Source organism: Rattus norvegicus, chromosome 5, assembly GCF_036323735.1.
Source record: "Rattus norvegicus strain BN/NHsdMcwi chromosome 5, GRCr8, whole genome shotgun sequence".
NCBI lineage: Eukaryota > Metazoa > Chordata > Mammalia > Rodentia > Muridae > Rattus > Rattus norvegicus.
The window spans coordinates 98,057,781-98,077,657 of NC_086023.1; the positions used below are offsets into that span (position 1 = coordinate 98,057,781).

Here is a 19,877-nt window from a genome sequence, read left to right on the forward strand (position 1 = left end):
ATTCTTAGATGTGCGCTGGTGACTGAGCACCTCCAGAGTGGTTGTAATAAAGTGTATTGATGTCAGAGAAATGTTCAAGTATCTCAAAGTTTAGGTGCTGTAATCATCTACATATGTAGTTTCATTAGACATTAGCTTGTGGGGAGATATTTAAAGTAAAATGGACCATAAAGTTCTGATCTCATTTTATGGGTGTCCTTGAGTACAAGATATCGGATTTCTTTCTTTATGTACAAGGCCAGGTGAAGATGAAAATTTTCACCTGCAAGCCCAGGGAATGGCCTTGTTAAGAGGGTTTAGTTTTTAAGGAAAAAAAATAGTCATTAAGGAGTCAGACTGGGGATATTATCACATTAAATAATGTATATGTCAATATGCAACAATGACATGTTTGTGCTTAATAATATATGTATTATCACATATGTAGATGTGATCATATAAGTGTGTGTATGTGTGTGTGTGAGAGAGAGAGAGAGAGAGAGAGAGAGAGAGAGAGAGCAACATCTCTAACAACTAGGACTAGAGCTCTTGAGTCTCTAAGACTCCATGTTGTTATAAGACTTACATTGTTATGTTACCTGGTTTTAGGATGTTGGTTTTGCAGCCTAAAGAGCTTATATTTAGTTTATTACAATTAGTTTAGGAAAGACGATGAAGCATTTGGCTGAGTTTATTTCTATGCAGTGATTTCATATGTAATCAATAGTACATAACAACGATTCGAATTATAACAGTATTGGATGAAAAGAACTAAATATATTCCTGCATATCCAAAGTTTTATTTTTTCCATTCCTGCAGTTGCGATGAGTTCACAGCATACATACTCATACTCAAAACATTTTTCTTTCAAAGACTCCTCATCTGATTCATATCCATCACAGTGGTTAAACCCATTACACAATCATTACAGTTGGTAGCAACAGTCCCATTGTAAGTAGGTTTGTTTTGCAGAATTTTGAATGAGGCAACAAAACAAAGTCTTCCCTGGAGGGTAGATGTAATTGCTTCTTAGCTATTTTGTAGTAAATCACGCTACTTAGGATTCAAGTCCTCATGGAAAATTCATACAATTTCAATATGGAAGTAATTATCATTCTACAAAGTAGTTTACACAATATATCTGTGTATAGGCAAAAGTGATGCCATCTCATTAAGCTTAAGGTGGTTAAAAGCATGAGCTATCAAAGTAACTGTTTCATCCATTGTGGGCTGCACTGCCAGCATCCCATTTGCCCTCTACTTCCCTGGGCTTCTCACCTAGTCCTGTTATCTGATCCCCACAAGCAATCTCCTGGCAAAGACTCAGCTCAGATTGATAATTCTCTCGTCTGTTTCTCAACACGTCCTCAGTTCTCCTCAATTTGTTCAGTGGCAGATCATTCCCATGTTGAATACAAACATTCATATACACATATATATGAATCATACTTTTGTATAATATACATCCATTTTAAAAGTAACTGAATATGAAATAGAAATAGACATTGGTGATATTCTAAGTTGTGTCCATTTACACACTATCCATCAACCAGATTACATGATTTTTTTTCTTCTCTAACAGTATAAGGCAATTGTGTGATATTATTGACCTTGGGAGAACATGGGACATAGCCTACCAATGTAATATATTAATACTAGATATGGTCTTATATAGAATTTGAAGGCAACTCAAGAAATTCAAAAATCATTTTGTTCAAAAGCTGCTACTTCAGGAAAAAAATTATATAACTTGAACAATTTATTCAGACTCCCTGAGATCCAAAGAGAAGGAAATATATGACATACTCAAGATGTCACAGAAATGTATGTGGTTCAGTGACTTACTTTAACATACATCCTGTACCTATAATTATCCTATAAATGACAATGGTCATAAACAATGTGTAAGACAGGGAGAACAGAAATATATAGAGTGCAAACAATACACTTGAATTTTGAGAAGCAGTTTACAGATGTTTTATTGTTACAAGTATTAACCTTTCTCCTTTTATGCCTATTACTTTCTATTTGGCCTATTATTAATTTCAAGTGTCCTCCATTGAAATAAAAACATCTGCAAAGACAGAATTACAACGAACTCTCAGGAGGAATAATCAAATATATCCAGTTAGGACAGTTTTTCTTTTCTTTTTCAAATTGTTACAGTAAGACGGTGGTGCAAACTACAGAAGATGCAAAGGAGCATCACAGAGAAGTGGATGGAAAGATTTAAGTCCCAGAAGGTGCGGATGGACACTGCAAAACAGTATTTGTAGTACACAACATGACAGTCACATATAGGAACTCATACTAGTTGTGGCAGATTATGCAAGTCCTGTGGAAGATCAAGGCATTCAAAACTTCATCATGGAGGGAGAAGGCATTTAGCAAGTCACATATCTAGGCAAGAAGTCATTGAAAGTGATTGAACACCAGTAGCTTCTCAAAGAGGGACAATCAGTTTTCTTAACTATTGCTTGGTCCCTGAGAGGCTTCCATACTCCGACAAATGCCTCTAACCCAGTGTACATTCGGGTAGTATGGAATGGAATTAGGGTTAAATAAAAGCAAAGCAAAATCAAAAAGAATTGGAGGCAAGCAAATTGCTAGTGAACTTGAAACATGCATGTACAAATGTTTCAAACAATATAAATACACAATAAAGAAAGTAATAAAAAGAATGCAGAAGCATGTAATAATCAACTGGTTTTCATTTGATTATTTGTTCGTTTAAAGCATTCTTTAGTTTTCTGAGGAAATTTGTAATCACTCATCAAGGTACAATTAGAGAGATGAGCTACAGTAGACACTCATGCCTATGTGCATTTTCTAATCTATGTCTCAAACAAAGAAAGTAGAAGAGAGTTAATTGTTTTATTTATTTACATTTCAACTGTTGCTTCCATTCCTGCTCTTCCTGCTCCAAAAGTTCTTTACCCTAACCCCCACTCGAATATTCCTCTGAGATGGTGCCCACCACCACCACCTGACACCCTTCACCCACCAATGCACTCTCTCCTACCACATTCCCCTACTGTATCCCTGTTCCCTGAGTCATGCAGTATCTACAGAGCTTAGCACACCCTCTTCTGAGCACAGATGATGCAGTGCTCTGCTACATAAGTGCCAGGGTACACAGAGCTGACCAACACACCTATGCTCTTTTGTTGGTGGCTTTCTCTCTGGGAAATCTGTGGGGCCAGGTTTATTGACACTGTTGGTCTTCCTATGGGATTGCTGTACCCTCCACCTCCTTTAATCCTTCCCCTAACTATTCTATAGGGGTCCCTGACCTCAGTCCATTGGTTGGCTGTAATTATCTGCATTTGTCTCAGTCAGATGTAGGTAGAGCCTCTCAGAAGACAGCCAGGCCAGGCTCCTGTCTGTAAGCACACCATAGCATCAGTAATAGTGCCAGGGTTTAGTGCCTGCCCATGGTTCTCAAGTTGGTCCATTCATTGGGTGGTCTTTCACTCAATCTCTGCTCCATTCTTGTCCCTGTAATTATCTCTAGACATTCACACTTCTGGGTCAAAACTTTTAGGGTAGTTTGGTGATCCCATCCCTCCACTGGGGGCCCTATCTTCCCACTGTTGGGTGGTTCACCTAAGGTTATCTCCGATGAGTCCTGGGAGCATCTCACATATCAGGTCTCTGTGATTTTCTTAAAATTTCTCCTCTTCCCCACACACCCCTCCACTGAATATTTCCATTCATTCTCCTGACCTTCTGGGCTTCTCTCATGTTTTTCCCATACCTGATTCTGTCCCCCTTTCCCTCCACCTTGCCTATCTCCACCCCTGGTCCCTTCCTTGCTCTGCCTCCCCTGATTATTTTGTTCCCCCTTCTAAGTGGGATTGAAACATCTGCACTTTGTCTTTTTTTTCCAATGTATCATGGGTATTCTGTATATTTGGGTTAATATGCACTTATCAATGCATAACATCCATTTCCTTTCGGGTCTGGTTTTCCTCACTCAGAATGCTATTTTCTAGTTCCATCCATTTACCTGCAAACGTTTTGGTGTCCTTGTTTTTAATGGCTGAATCGCATTCCATTTAGTAAATGAAGCACATTCTCTGTATTCATTCTTTGGTTGAGAGACAACTAGGTTGTTTCCAGCTCCTGGATATTACAGATAATTCTGCTATGAACATTGTGGACCATGGGTTCGTGTAATGGAGTGGAGCATCTTTTGGGTATATGCCCAGGAGAGGTTTAGCTGGGTGTTCAGATAGATCTATTTACAATTTTCTGAGGAAAAATCAGATTAATATCCAGAGTGGTTGGTCCAGTTTGCAATTTTACCAGCAATGGAGTAGTGTCCTTCTTTCTCCACATCTTTGTCACCATTTGATGTCACCTGAATTTTTGATCTTATCCTTTCTGACTGGTGTGAATTGGAATCCCAAGGTCATTTTGATTTGCACTTCCCTGATGACTAAGGATATTCTGCATCTTTAGGTGCTTCATGGCCATTTGAGATTCCTCTGTTGAGGATTTTTCTTTTTAAGCACTGTACCCCATTTTTTAATTGGGTTATTTGTGATCTTTTTATTTTTATGTTTCTTGAGTTCTTTTTATATATTTGGATATTAGCTCTCTATCAGATGTCCCCAGAGACATCTGGTCTGGCTAGGTGCAAGAGAACTCGGACAGGGAGGGTGGACAGCATTCACAATCTCCGCTGGTGCTACTCTGTCTCCTCATGCTTAGGTTGATTAGGCCAGGCTGAGCAGGCAGGAGACAGACCAGCCAGCAAGGGACTCAGGGGAGCTTTTGGCAGGATATCAGGAGAGCACAGCTTCTCCCCCAAGTGGCAGTATTACAGCTCTTATGACAGAAGCTCTCAGACAACGGAACAATTCCTGCACATCTTTAATCCTTCTGAACAGGATTCTTAACTTATATGACCCGTGGTCATGTCCTCACCTGTGGATGAGGTGCTTGGGGCATTGCCCTACATGACTTTAGTCTCAAACCTCTCTACAAGGGATTGGGGCCGGGGGAGGGGGAGGCTGTAGCTATGTGAGAAGGGTCTGATATCCAGAGAGACTGGAAATGCTCCTGCCTTTCCATTTAGGGTCCCCAGGGATTTGATCTATCTAGACCAGGAATCAGGGTACCTTTCACAGCCTGAGGCCATACATAGGGGTAATAAACCCAATCTGTAGGCTGCCATTTTCTTCTATTGACAGTATCTTTTGCCTTAAAGAATCTTTGAAATTTCTCCAAGTCTCTTTTCTTTTTGTTGCGTTTTGTTTGTTTGTTTTTGTTTTGCTTTTTTAAATTTTATTTTCTGGCAGCAAATCCCCATTTTATTTTTTTAATATTATTAAATTAAGGTTTTTACTTGATATTTTATGTATTTACATTTCTTTTTTTTTATTAACTTGAGTATTTCTTATATACATTTCAAGTGTTATTCCCTTTCCCGGTTTCCGGGCAAACATCCCCCTCCCCCCTCCCCTTCCTTATGGGTGTTCCCCTCCCAACCCTCCCCCCATTGCCGCCCTCCCCCCATAGTCTAGTTCACTGGGGGTTCAGTCTTAGCAGGACCCAGGGCTTCCCCTTCCACTGGTGCTCTTACTAGGATATTCATTGCTTCCTATGGGGTCAGAGTCCAGGGTCAGTCCATGTATAGTCTTTAGGTAGTGGCTTAGTCCCTGGAAGCTCTGGTTGCTTGGCATTGTTGTACTTTTGGGGTCTCGAGCCCCTTCAAGCTCTGCCAGTTCTTTCTCTGATTCCTTCAATAGGGGACCTATTCTCAGTTCAGTGGTTTGCTGCTGGCATTCGCCTCTGTATTTGCTGTATTCTGGCTGTGTCTCTCAGGAGAGATCTACATCCGGCTCCTGTCGGTCTGCACTTCTTTGCTTCATCCATCTTGTCTAATTGGGTGGCTGTATATGTATGGGCCACATGTGGGGCAGACTCTGAATGGGTGTTCCTTCAGTCTCTGTTTTAATCTTTGCCTCTCCCTTCCCTGAAAAGGGTATTCTTTTTCCTCATTTAAAGAAGGAGTGAAGCATTCACATTTTGATCATCCGTTTGAGTTTCGTTTGTTCTAGGGATCTAGGGTAATTCAAGCATTTGGGCTAATAGCCACTTATCAATGAGTGCATACCATGTATGTCTTTCTGTGATTGGGTTAGCTCACTCAGGATGATATTTTCCAGTTCCAACCCTTTGCCTACGAATTTCATAAACTCGTTGGTTTTTTTTTTTAATTTATTTTTTTTTATTAACTTGAGTATTTCTTATATACATTTTGAGTGTTATTCCCTTTCCCGGTTTCCGGGCAAACATCCCCCTCCCCCCTCCCCTTCCTTATGGGTGTTCCCCTCCCAACCCTCCCCCCATTGCCGCCCTCCCCCCATAGACTAGTTCACTGGGGGTTCAGTCTTAGCAGGACCCAGGGCTTCCCCTTCCACTGGTGCTCTTACTAGGATATTCATTGCTACCTATGGGGTCAGAGTCCAGGGTCAGTCCATGTATAGTCTTTAGGTAGTGGCTTAGTCCCTGGAAGCTCTGATTGCTTGGCATTGTTGTACTTTTGGGGTCTCGAGCCCCTTCAAGCTCTTCCAGTTCTTTCTCTGATTCCTTCAATAGGGGACCTATTCTCAGTTCAGTGGTTTGCTGCTGGCATTCGCCTCTGTATTTGCTGTATTCTGGCTGTGTCTCTCAGGAGAGATCTACATCCGGCTCCTGTCGGTCTGCACTTCTTTGCTTCATCCATCTTGTCTAATTGGGTGGCTGTATATGTATGGGCCACATGTGGGGCAGGCTCTGAATGGGTGTTCCTTCAGTCTCTGTTTTAATCTTTGCCTCTCCCTTCCCTGCCAAGGGTATTCTTTTTCCTCATTTAAAGAAGGAGTGAAGCATTCACATTTTGATCATCCGTCTTGAGTTTCGTTTGTTCGAGGGATCTAGGGTAATTCAAGCATTTGGGCTAATAGCCACTTATCAATGAGTGCATACCATGTATGTCTTTCTGTGATTGGGTTAGCTCACTCAGAATGATGTTTTCCAGTTCCAACCATTTGCCTACGAATTTCATAAACTCGTTGTTTTTGATAGCTGATTAATATTCCATTGTGTAGATGTACCACATTTTCTGTATCCATTCCTCTGTTGAAGGGCATCTGGGTTCTTTCCATTTTCTGGCTATTATAAATAAGGCTGCGATGAACATAGTGGAGCACGTATCTCTTTTATATGTTGAGGCATCTTTTGGGTATATGCCCAAGAGAGGTATAGCTGGATCCTCAGGCAGTTCAATGTCCAATTTTCTGAGGAACCTCCAGACTGATTTCCAGAATGGTTTTACCAGTCTGCAATCCCACCAACAATGGAGGAGTGTTCCTCTTTCTCCACATCCTCGCCAGCATCTGCTGTCACCTGAGTTTTTGATCTTAGCCAATCGCACTGGTGTGAGGTGAAATCTCAGGGTTGTTTTGATTTGCATTTCCCTTATGACTAAAGATGTTGAACATTTCTTTAGGTGTTTCTCAGCCATTCGGCATTCCTCAGCTGTGAATTCTTTGTATAGCTCTGAACCCCATTTTTAATAGGGTTATTTGTTTCCCTGCGGTCTAACTTCTTGAGTTCTTTGTATATTTTGGATATAAGGCCTCTATCTGTTGTAGGATTGGTAAAGGTCTTTTCCCAATCTGTTGGTTGCCGTTTTGTCCTAACCACAGTGTCCTTTGCCTTACAGAAGCTTTGCAGTTTTATGATATCCCATTTGTCGATTCTTGATCTTAGAGCATAAGCCATTGGTGTTTTGTTCAGGAAATTTTTCCAGTGCCCATGTGTTCCAGATGCTTCCCTAGTTTTTCTTTTATTAGTTTGAGTGTGTCTGGTTTGATGTGGAGGTCCTTGATCCACTTGGACTCAAGCTTTGTACAGGGTGATAAGGATGGATCGATCTGCATTCTTCTACATGTTGCCCTCCAGTTGAACCAGCACCATTTGCTGAAAATGCTATCTTTTTTCCATTGGATGGTTTTGGCTCCTTTGTCAAAAATCAAGTGACCATAGGTGTGTGGGTTCTTTTCTGGGTCTTCAATTCTATTCCATTGGTCTATCTGTCTGTCTCTGTACCAATACCATGCAGTTTTTATCACTATTGATATCTTTGTGTTTAGTGACAGACTGTGTCTTTCAAATGTAATCCTCTTTCTCTGGGTTATCAAGTGTAGACAGAGAACTACTCACATTTGTGATCTTTGAATGTCCACAGACTTATTGTTGATAGCGTCTCGTTCATTTTCGATTATATTATTTGTATTCTTTCTTTCTCTCTTTCTCTCTTTCTTTCTTTTCTTTTCTTTTTCTGTTCTTTTCTTTTTCTTTTTTCCTATTTTGATTGTCCTGACTTGCTTATAATTAATTATCAGTCGATTCAAATAATGAAATTTTAATGTATATTATCTGTTGCTTTCTCTTATAATTGTATTGATTTCTCTTTTGGTAGTTATTCTTTTCTTTTAATTACACTGGATTTAGTCCCTCATTTGTGGATTTTCAGTATGAAAACATGGTAATTAATTTAGAACTGCCCTTTTATGTACAATAACTTTTATAAATTTCCTGATAGAGACCACTTTTTTTAAAATAAAAGTTCTGATTTTTTTTGTCAATCAATTTAATATGTCATAGGTAGTCATATGAATGCTTAAGTTACAAAATTAGCTGCCAAGGTCCAATGTATGGGACTTTCAGAAAACTTATATTACTTAAACAATAACTAAGCACATAAAATTTGATTATAAATTTACTTATAAGGTTTGTAAAACAATGTTAAGTCTAAAATTACATGGCCTTAAAGTGATTCAATCTTGTGCTATTTTACACTTCTATATCCCAGTGCATAATTTCTATTAACCTAGACAAAGCCACGTGAAAAATCCCATGTAATCCCCAAGGCACAGCACACAGCTTTCACTATGCCCCACTGTTACTGTGGCATCAGAACACAGAAATCGTCAACCAAACCCCACTACCCACTCCCAACACAAAACAACCCTTTCCCACCCCAGCAAGAACTACCTGGTACAAGCAGAGACTCAAGAAATGCTTTCTCAGTAGGAAGCATTTATGAAATGCAGAGATCTCAACAAGCCAAATGCTTATGCACAGAGAAGGGTCTCTCTCTACCATCGCTCCCACCTCATGAGTCAGACAAAATTCTGAATCAGGTAAAAAAGCTAACTTTTTAAAAGCACATTTGTGCATGTTGATGGTTATGTGTTTGAAGACAGTACATACCGGCCTTGTGGACAATATAAAAGCAGGCCGAGAATAAAGTGCACCCTACTCATAAGACAGACCAGCTCCTCCATGAAAACCTCACAGGCTGCAGCAAGCAAGAAACCCATTGTGACCTCACAGAGACCAGCCATCTGACTGCTAGTTGAAGCAGTTCATTTTTTCATGCATTTCTCGGTCAGAAAAAGAAAGCACATAACTACTTCAAATCCAGCACTCAGCTTCATTAGCTCATAGTGTCAGGCAATGAGAAAGCCTTCCTGTAGGACCTACCTCAAGAGTCCTCCATGGATTTATAGTATCCAAACACCTATGGATTTCTTCCTATAATACTGCCATCAGCACCAACCACACACAAAACATGAGCTGTACTACGTTCTAAGTCTCTGATCTCGTCATCACATACAGTGTTCTAGATTCCACTTTTTTCACAAGTTTAATGTGGACACAGAAAAAAGCAAGCAATAGCTATTGTGCAATTCCAATAGATATTCTTATGGTCTTGGGTTAGAGTCAGTCTCCATAGAAATTTCAACTGCCCAGTTTAAACAAAAAGCCTCAACCTACCTAGAAATACCATGATCGTTCTTCAAACACCAAAGTAAAGCACTGATAATTCATATTATAATTTAAACATTATAAAACTACACATACTTTGTGTACCATTCATTTTAGAGAATAATGAAAATAATTTGATTATCTGGAAGGAAATTGCTGAAAAAGCACTTTCCATTTTTTTTGTTTGTTTTTTGTTTTGTTTTGTTTTTTTTTTTTTTCTGCTTGAAGCTGGGGATCAAACCCAGGGCCTTTGCTTCTAGGCAAGCACACTACCACTGAGCTAAATCTCCAACCCTGAAAGAACCCTTTCAATGTATCTCTTACCTCTGTAGAACTCCAATCCAAAAGGAGCGGGTGAAATAAAGATCTCTCAGTCACCAGAAATATGTGACTGTTAGGTGAGGACGCATGCTTTTCCAGTCTCTGGCAGAACTTCAGGCTCCTCCCGCAGTGAGGACAGGGCCTGTGTGACTATGTTACATGACTTTCACTTTGATTTGTTTCATTTTCATTTGCTTCTTCTCCAACTTCTTTTGTTCTCTCCTGAAAGCCGCTTCTTCCAGCTTGTGCTGCTTCTCAGGGTCCTTCTGGTTCACGATCTGCTCCTTCTCAGCTCTTTTCTTCTCCTCACGCCGAGACTGTGCAGCCTCCTGTCTGCAATGTGTCAGCTTCAGAAAGTTCTCTTCCACGCGCGCCCAGTTACCTGCTTCTTGTTTGCCTTCTCTGTTGAGTTGGAACTTTTTGGCTTTATTGGTAAAACAATTCACCATGTTCATCAGGGGTAGCAAAGCCTCCACATCCTTTGGATACGTGTTACCTGAGCCAGGCACATTAAAAGTAAACAGTAGTGTCCTCTTGGTGTCAGGCAGCTTTTAAGGCTGCCTTTCATCTTGCATAATCTTTGGACCAGAGAACTGGTCTGAAAAAAGAACAGATTCAATCTTATTAGCACAGTATGTAAGAAAGTGAATCATCTTTGTATCCATCATTCCCTCTGTGACTTCTCCCATTTCTGACAGAATGGTCAAAGAGTCGGGCACTCCATACTTTGCTCCAGACAGGTTTATCACTGCAAAACTCACTCAGATCCTGCAGCTCTTTCTGCAGTCGCAGCAAAGCTTTGCAAGTGCCGACAGCAAACACATATATGTCCATGTCCTCGTCATTCATTGTGACTTTTATTTGCATCTGATCACTCACTGGGCTATCCGGGCCAGGAGGTTAAGTAAGTCTTGTCTCTTCAGGAACCTCAGCTGGATGAGCATGCCTTCACGGCACACTCGGCCAGAACACCATAAGTTATAGATGTGCTCATTCTCCTAGTTCAACTTTCCTGTGCTTGTGGCTTCTTTGTTAGTCCCATTATTCCCCACTAAGGGAAAACTGCTCTCCAGAAGCTCTATATGAGAGTTAAACCAGGCCTGAACAAGTCAGCTGTTTTTATTCTTCCCGATGATGTAGTTCATGATATAGGCAAGCAGACTGATTACCATCAAAATTTCTAGGTAATAGTTCTCCCATCTCTTCTGGAGGTGTGCAGGAACATCAACAATAGTTATTGGGTCTTTATTTTTGTTAGAAGAGGTATGAGGTTTGTTTTCATAACTCTCAAATTCTTCATCATCATAGGGTTCACTTTCTGTATCTCCCTCCTGGGTATATGGATCCTCAAAATCGCCTTCTTGGCTTTCATCCTGTCCTTCCAACTCCACAGTGGCCTTGTCCTCATCATCTTCCCGTGTTGATCATTTGCTGAAGAGATTCCATAATAGAATCTTCCATGACGTTCTCAAACTCAGCAAAATCATTATCATCATACTCTACTATGTCTTCCTCATCCTAGAAATCATCAAACTTGGCTTCAGAGACACTCCCAAACACCAAGAGGACAACACAGAAAGCACAGAAGGTTTTCATTGCACTTTAAAAATAAGCTGTACCCGAGGCTGGCACCTGGTCTGGCGTTCCTGAGGCCACCACCTCCACCCGGCCTGCCTTTGTCTGGTTTCTGCCATCAGGTCCCAAAGATTTATCTGCGAGCCTCAATGTCACTGAACAGCCCAGAATAGGTAGCCCAGTCACAGTACCATACTCTTCACATAGCTTCAGCCATCCGTTACTTAGAATGCTGTTCTGATGTTTTAAGATATAATTTGTTTTAATCCTAAATAGTTTAAAATTTCCTTTGAAAATGCTTCTTTGACCAAAGGAAGTTTGAATTGTGGTGTTTAGCCTAAATATATGGGATTTTCCAAGTTGTCTTTAGTTATTACTTTTTGTGCTTAATTCAACCATTGTATGTATTTTGGATTTTATCTCTCCATTCAAGGGTTTTCAGGAGTTACCAGAGCTTAGAAACGGCTCAGATTATGTAAAGGAAAGATGTTGGCTTTATATAATGCATATTCTACCATTAATAAATCAAATACAGTATCACTGTGACATAGAACAAATTTGTCAATGTGTGATAATGTTTTTCTCAGTAGACTCCATATAGTTCATAGTTGTATCTTTTACTGATGTATTGTATTACTATTACAAAGTATTTAAGATAAACCTACTTAAAGAGGAAATATAGTTTAATCATCTGATGGTTTCAAATGCTTATTTAACAGGTGTTTGACACATTGCTTTTCAACCTTGGTTCTAGTTAGTAACAGGGCAATAGTTATCTATGTACACTTGTGAGGTAAAAATTGATGATAAACAGGAAGCAAAGAGAGACACAAGATGTTTCCAACATTCCCGCACAGAGAAAACAATTATGTGATTGCCTGACACTAGGCTCTTCCTCCTTAAGGTTCCATAATTTCAGGCAACACCAGATTCTTGCATGTAAGTCTTTAACATGATTTCCCAAGGGTACACTTTATATCCAGGCTATAGCAGGTATCACAAAGCACTAAAAGTTGACTGAAAGTATTCTTTTGTAGAGTTTGACTGCAGTCATTGAAATGACTTAACATAGTCATCTGAAGTGATGATAAATTGGGGTTCAGAGTGTCTACTTTTTTCTTTTTCAGGCACAAATTTGATGACCATGTGGCTATGTAACAGCAAATCATTGCAGACATGAGATAATGTCTAAGACAGATTGTCTTCTGATGTAAAGAAGACCACAGGATGTGGAAGTGTAGAAGGAAATCAGATAAAGGCGGCATGAAGATTGTTTCCTCAAGCCTTACATTTACAGTTAGCCAAACAGAAAATAAAATATAAAAATATTTCCTTCTCAAAGTGAACTAAAATTTCTGTGTCTCTGACTACTATTATCTCGTTTCTGAGTTTCTGGAGAGATTAACAAAGGCAGCTAGATATAAGACAAAAACATGTTGAATTATGGAAAATTTAATTGTGTAAAAAGTGTAGTTGCATAGAAGGTGGTAAGCATAGAAGTGGCAGACACCATCCTATGACTATAGTATGTGATAATGCTACTCTTGAGAGCGAGGTTGCTAGCTGACTTATAAGAAGTTTATTTAATGGAATAGGTCAGCATCATGGATAATATGGACACCACTCAACATCAAATCATATATTTAGAATGAGTTTTCAAATTTTAAAGCAATAAAAATGCTATAACTGTTTAATCATTTATGTTAATTTTTAGAAGTAATGTTGAGATCCCTTGAAATCCTACCTATCATTCAAAAGGAAAAATAACTTCATGAACATTGCCCAATGTATTATAAAAGTAAAGATGAGATGATGTTAGTTAATAGCATTCTAAACATAATAATAAAAAAAGAATTTCTATAAGCAATTTTAAAAAAGAAAACAGAGCAACCTTCACCTCAATCCCAAGCGTGTTTATCTCATGCTAACTTAACAATATGCAGGCTCCAGGAGACAGAAGGTGAGAGTACAAGGCTTGACTGACAGCTGATTCTGTGATTATAATATATTATATATTATATCATATTCTATATTCTATTCTATATTCTATATTCTATATTCTATATTCTATATTCTATATTCTATATTCTATATTCTATATTCTATATTCTATATTCTATATTCTATATTCTATATTCTATATTCTATATTCTATATTCTATATTCTACCTCTGAAGATCAATCATTTGAAGCAATAGCATGTGAAATTATGTAAAGCATATGAGACTTAATAATAAAAAATGTGGGTTTGGGGATTTAGCTCAGTGGTAGAGTGCTTGCATAGCAAGCACAAGGTCCTGGGTTCGGTCCCCGGCTCCGAAAAAAAGAAAAAAAAATGTGTGATATACTGACATACATTTTTATACTACATGTGGTTTTTTTGTTCTAATAGTTTTTTCCTATCTACTTAAAACAAAAATCGCTATTAAACCTGATGGCCCAAGGAGTTTGATGCACAGTATATATCTTTCTTTCATTTTTTTAAAAATTGGATAGTCTATGTATTTACATTTCAAACATTATCTCTTTTCTCAGTTCTCCACTCTCCCATTCCTCTCCCCTGCTTCTATGGGGATGCCACCCCTCCCATGCACCCACTCCCACCTCAACCACTGGCATTCCCTACCCTGTGAAAAAGAGTATTCACAGGACCAAGGGCTTCTCCTAGTTTCTCCTCTCAGATTGTTTGCATTTCTTGGCATCAGGAATAGTGACTTGGTTTGGTGGCTGCATATGGGATGGATTCCCAAGTGGAGCAGTCTCTGGATGACCTTTCCTTCAGTCTCTGCTCCAATTATTGTACCTGTATTTCCTACCATGAGTATTTTGTTCCCCCTTCTAAGAAGGACTGAAGCATCTACAATTTGTTCTTCCTTTTCTTGAGCTTCATATTGCCTGTGAATTGTATCTTGGCTATTTCAAACTTTTGTGCTAATATCTAGTTATCACTGAGTTCATACCATGTGTGCTCCTTCGTGACTGGGTACCCCACTCAGAGTGATATTTTCTAGTTGTATACATTTGCCCAAGAATTTCATAAAGTCATTGTTTTAAAGAGCTGGTTACTCCATTGTTTAAATGTACCATATTATCTCTATCCAATCCCCTGTTGAAGGGCATCTGAGCTCTTTTGAGCTTCTGGCTATTATGAATAAAGCTGTTATGAACATAGTGGAGCATGTATCCTTGTTATATGTTGGAGCATCTTTTGGGTATATGCCCAGGAGTGGTATAGCTGAGCCCTCAGGTAGCACTATGTCCAGTTTTCTGAGGAACCTCCAGACTGATTTCCAGAGTGGTTGTACCAGCTTGCAATCCCACCAACAATGGAGGGGTGTTTCTCTTTCTCTACATCCTCACCAGCATCTGCTGTCACCTGAGTTTTTTATTTTAACCATTCTGACTAGTGTGAGGTGGAATCTCAGATTGTTTTCATTTGCATTTCCCCAGTGACTAAAAATGTTGAACATTTCTACAGATGCTTCTTGCCCATTTGATATTCTTCAGTTGAGAATTCTTTGTTTAGCTCTGTACTCCATTTTTAATGGATTCTAATTTCTTGGGTTCTTTATATATCTTAGATATTAGTCCTCTATTGATTGCCTCAGAAAATCCCATCACATCATGAACACCTATGACTAAGTATTTCATCACATAACTTTAAGCTTCACAGCATGTGAGAATCTTTTAATGACTGACTGGTTTATTACCTGTCTGCTTGCCAGTAAGCAACATCTGAACTCTGGTCTGGACTGAGCCATTGCTGACACACATATACATTCCAAACCCTAGTACTTGATTTTTGTTTCTCCTTAACAATATTATCAATATTTGCATAACATTTTTAGCATACTCTATTTGAGTGTATGTATAATGAAGATTGATACCTAGTTAAAGTATCGACTTTTCTATCAAGACACTATTTCAACTGATTAGCACTGAAAAGATGAGGATGAATTAGAAAAACCTTAATTTACAGAGTGTGAAAATACAAGATTTGAAGTTCCTCTATGATGCTCACTGGCACCTTAACTAATCTTTCTTGTTGAATTCACAGCACCATGAAGGAACTACAGTACTGTCTTATATCAAAATTTATAATTTTTTTCAGGTAATTATATTCAGTAACAGAAAATGGAACTTAAGAGTATAGGTAACTTTCGAATGGATAAATAGGTTCTCAAATAAGCATAATTGTGAAGGGAACGGAAAAAAACAATTATATGTAATTGCATTCTTTCTATAATAAAACTAATGACAAGACAATTAACAAAACACTGAAGGGAAATAGAAATCCGCTTAAAGTAGTATTTCATCCATTTGTAGTTAGAAAATATTAACAAAATGTTTACTGAGATTGAATCTGCTATTAAAGAAGAATGTCCTGTACTATAATTAGCAGTTTCATACAGTATCATTAAAGAAATTTTAAAATTGGAGCAATGTTACATTTATTGCAAGAGAAATGAAGTAAATGAATTGAATATTTACAACATTGACTGCGATCTACTCAGTGCAATGTGATAGGTGAAGTAATAGAATTACAAATTTATAGTTGCTTGCAGATGAGAGTCTCTGCTCTGGCCCTTGGTCCAGGTTTCACAATAGGGAAATAAATAAGTTGCAACTTAAATATCAAGCTAAGGAAGGTCATTCCATGCACAGAAAAACTTAGAAGTTGCTCTTTTGAGTATTTATCATTAATACAGACTAAAACAATCTTTTTGGTTATATGAATTCATAAGTTCAGTAAAGTTAGTTTCATATTTGATTATTTGGTTGATGAAGATTAGACATTAGAATTTCATGTATTGCTACAGGTTATGGACATATACAATCTTATCACCAAGTCAAAGTTAAGTCACCATTTGATGTTCTATTTTCATGTTTGAAAACATCTTCTTAGCAAATTTGAGAGAAGGCTCACTGGGTAAGAGCACTCACTGCTCTTGCTGAGGACTTGGATTTTGTTATGAAAATTCACAGGGTGCTTCAGAATATTTAAAACTTCACTTCTGTGGAACAAAATGGCTTGTTCTGGTCTCCATGATCACATGAGTGCAAGTGGTACACACATTCCCACAAAGGGTCACATGCATACATGAATAGAAACTTAATAACTTATAAAGAATAAATAAGTCATAAATAAAGGTAAGTGAGAGTTTTTGTATATTTGGCTAAAAATAACCTCAATGCTGATGCATTTTAGTGAATATTTTTAACTAAATAATAGAAAATATACCCTTGTCACTAAACATGCCTATAAAACATTTGTCTATAACGGGTTTATTGGCATTATATTTTGTTCTATTTTATTATAGTTATAAAACTCAATTTTAAATATTTCAGCTTTGGTGGAGGTATAGAATTCACATACTCAAAGATGGTAGCTGAGGCAGATCCTGCATAGATGGCAGGTCTCTCTGTGACCCAATTATACTTTATTCTTCAAAATGTGCAACTACTAAGTCAAAACTGTGTAAAGAAGACTATTATTTGTGGATCCTTCCTTATTCTCTTTGTTCAGTTTTAGTGTGAAAAGTGTTAATATAGAAAGAGTGCTAAAGTGGAACAAAGTATCAGAGCTCAGCAGGTCCTTCAAGCAAAAGAAACTATTACAAAAACAGTTGCAAATATGTAAGAGAGGATAAAGGTCTACTAGAAACCTTTATTGTGTAGGATGAATTCTACATCTTTAAATTGAAAAAGATGAAGAGGCATCTTCAGTAATTGAAAGTGTCAGCGGGTATTACCGAAAAATTCAGTACAGTCCCAGCAAGAAGAAAAGTACAAGATTTAACAACAATATTATTTCGGAAACTACTTTCGCAATCAGAGTCCACAATTCAATACTGCCTGTTAGTTCGTATTCATTGAAACTGAAATGGTATATGCATGTGTGTGTGTGTGTGTATGTGTGTATGTGTGTGTGTGTGTGTGTGTGTGTGTGTGTGTGTGTGTGTGTGTGTACTATGTGGCTGAAGAAGAGAAAAATAGAAAAGGGATTACCTTGTCTTGAATAAGAGTAGCCAGTAGCTCAATTTATTCTAAGGAATTATTACATCAACTTTTCTGGCAAGACTTTACTGAAATGTTTAGTTGTTATTAACATCTTGTTCTTGTCATAATTACCTACCATTAGTAAATATATGTAGACACACACACACACACACACACACATTCACACACATACACACGCACACAAACCAAACAGAATAAATAACTTTTAGTCATTCTCAGTACAATCTTTTCCAGTAGAAAATTTAAAAAAAAACATAATTTCAAATACTTTTTTCTTGAACTGCATATTTGCTAGCTAAAACTGGTTTAAAAATATATAGAATGCATAAATTTGAGATTTATAGTGAACATCATTAAATTAGGCTACCCACACACTAATTTGAATTTATGCATTTCAGGTAAGACACCAGTACACAGTATTTGAATGTGAAGAGTCAGCAGTATAATATTTGTGGATAGAGGTGGCATAATATGGCTGAACATGGTTATGAATATTTTCACAGTGGTCCCACCTCTGTATTGTTAGATGGGGAGACAGACAGACAGTGTGGTGAAATAAAACAACTAATGTAAAACACATAATACAGAGTTCAGAAGTTGGAAGAATTCATTTGAGCTAGATTGTGAGGTTAAAGTGATGTTGCCTATAGCACACAGTGTAAGGGACGAGTGCCTTAAAACTGCATAAATTTTTATACATGTTTTCTATGTTGAATTTCTGTACATGTTTTCTATGTTGAGTTGCCTTCTGTCTCAGGTCAGGACAGTCCACTTTTTTTCAAAATCCATTGTCTCTGAGAAGTCTCTCATGTTTTCTGGAGGACATAAATAAAACAATGACAAAACAAGGAGCTAAGTTGACGGGAGGAAGTGAATATCAAAAGAAGAAACAATATTATAATAAATAACAAATAATGTGACTAGTATTCTTCAATATGCCCCTGACCATTTTTATAAATAAGAGTTCCTGCAGAAATTGTATAATTTCTGATTTTGATTAATTATTGTATTTAAAATATTTATAGGCCATATTCATACTAGACTAAGAAAAAGCAAGGCTCAATGTGTGTGTGTGTGTCTGTGTGTGTGTGTGTGTGTGTCTGCATATGATGTTTATTGCTATTATTGATATATATGACATATGTTATAGCTACTCAAAAATATGTCTATGTATATGTATGTATATGTATAAGTGTATATATATGTACATTTTCTCTATCAGAAGAATATGAATTTATCTTAAGAAAAAGACAAAGAACTGTCCTCTATTTATTTAAATTATGAATATATCCATGTAAATAATCTTTTATATATAGCGATATAATGAAATAAAATGGCCTCAGCAACTGGGTCGATAATTTTCCATGGAATAAAGATGCCCTACCTTTATTCTCAGTTTAATCTGAAATCCTTTGTTCTCATACAGACTAAGAAGAGAAAACCATGACAACCCGTTGGCACTGGGGAATCCTTTGTCCCATGATGGATGTGCTTCTTCTAGTGAGAAGAGGATGCTATTGGGCCTCATTCATTAAGTTGATATAATGGTGGCGTGAACTACCATCCACAGAGATTTTCAATTGAATGTTATCTCACCAATCACTTTCTCACAGACTAATGGAGTGTCACTGACATCAGAGACTGATAAATTGGCCAGTGCCAATTAAACAGAGACACTTTCCCTGTCAGTCACTCAGCTGCAATATTCTCCTTTACTCGATTAGGTTCCATAAAAGTGACATGAGTGATGGAAGTTTATTTGTAAAATTTTTCACTTTAATTTTGGAAACTAAGTAGACTTTTGGGTGTCTACACTGTTTCCACTGTCAGGAAGGTCATTTATTGCTCTTGTTTCAAAGTCAATTCTAAGTAGATTATTGTAACTGATTACTAAAGAATCCCAAAAATGTGAAGGTAAAAGTAAAGGAATTATAAAGATTAAAAAATGCACGTTGGAAAAATATACTCTGGTAATTCTGTAGAACTTTCCAGAACTGCTATTATTACACATGATAGGCAGTATAATCTCTCATTACCTACTGTCTTCTCCCACATCATCACAAATTGTGGGGATTCGGTGAACTCTGTTCTTTCCTGAGGAAAAACATTTTTTTCTACTTTTATTTTACCATAATGTAAAAGTTTCTGGACA

General features: G+C 37.7%; 1 long non-coding RNA gene and 1 pseudogene across 3 annotated transcripts in view; both read right to left on the bottom strand.

Annotated features, from left to right (window-relative positions):
- The window catches only part of LOC102555405 (uncharacterized), a 56,791-nt gene extending 46,914 nt beyond the window's left edge, over window positions 1–9,877 (bottom strand). For 2 of the 3 annotated variants that reach the window (XR_010051848.1, XR_005504810.2), the window contains exon 1: window positions 9,251–9,877. This is a non-coding gene — a long non-coding RNA (uncharacterized LOC102555405). The remainder of the gene's footprint in view (window positions 1–9,250) is intronic. The other variant, XR_354080.5, reaches the window with a different exon arrangement.
- A 152-nt stretch (window positions 9,878–10,029) lies between these two features.
- Window positions 10,030–11,725, bottom strand: Ccdc47-ps1 (coiled-coil domain containing 47, pseudogene 1; annotated as a pseudogene).
- Between the last annotated feature and the right edge of the window lie 8,152 nt (window positions 11,726–19,877).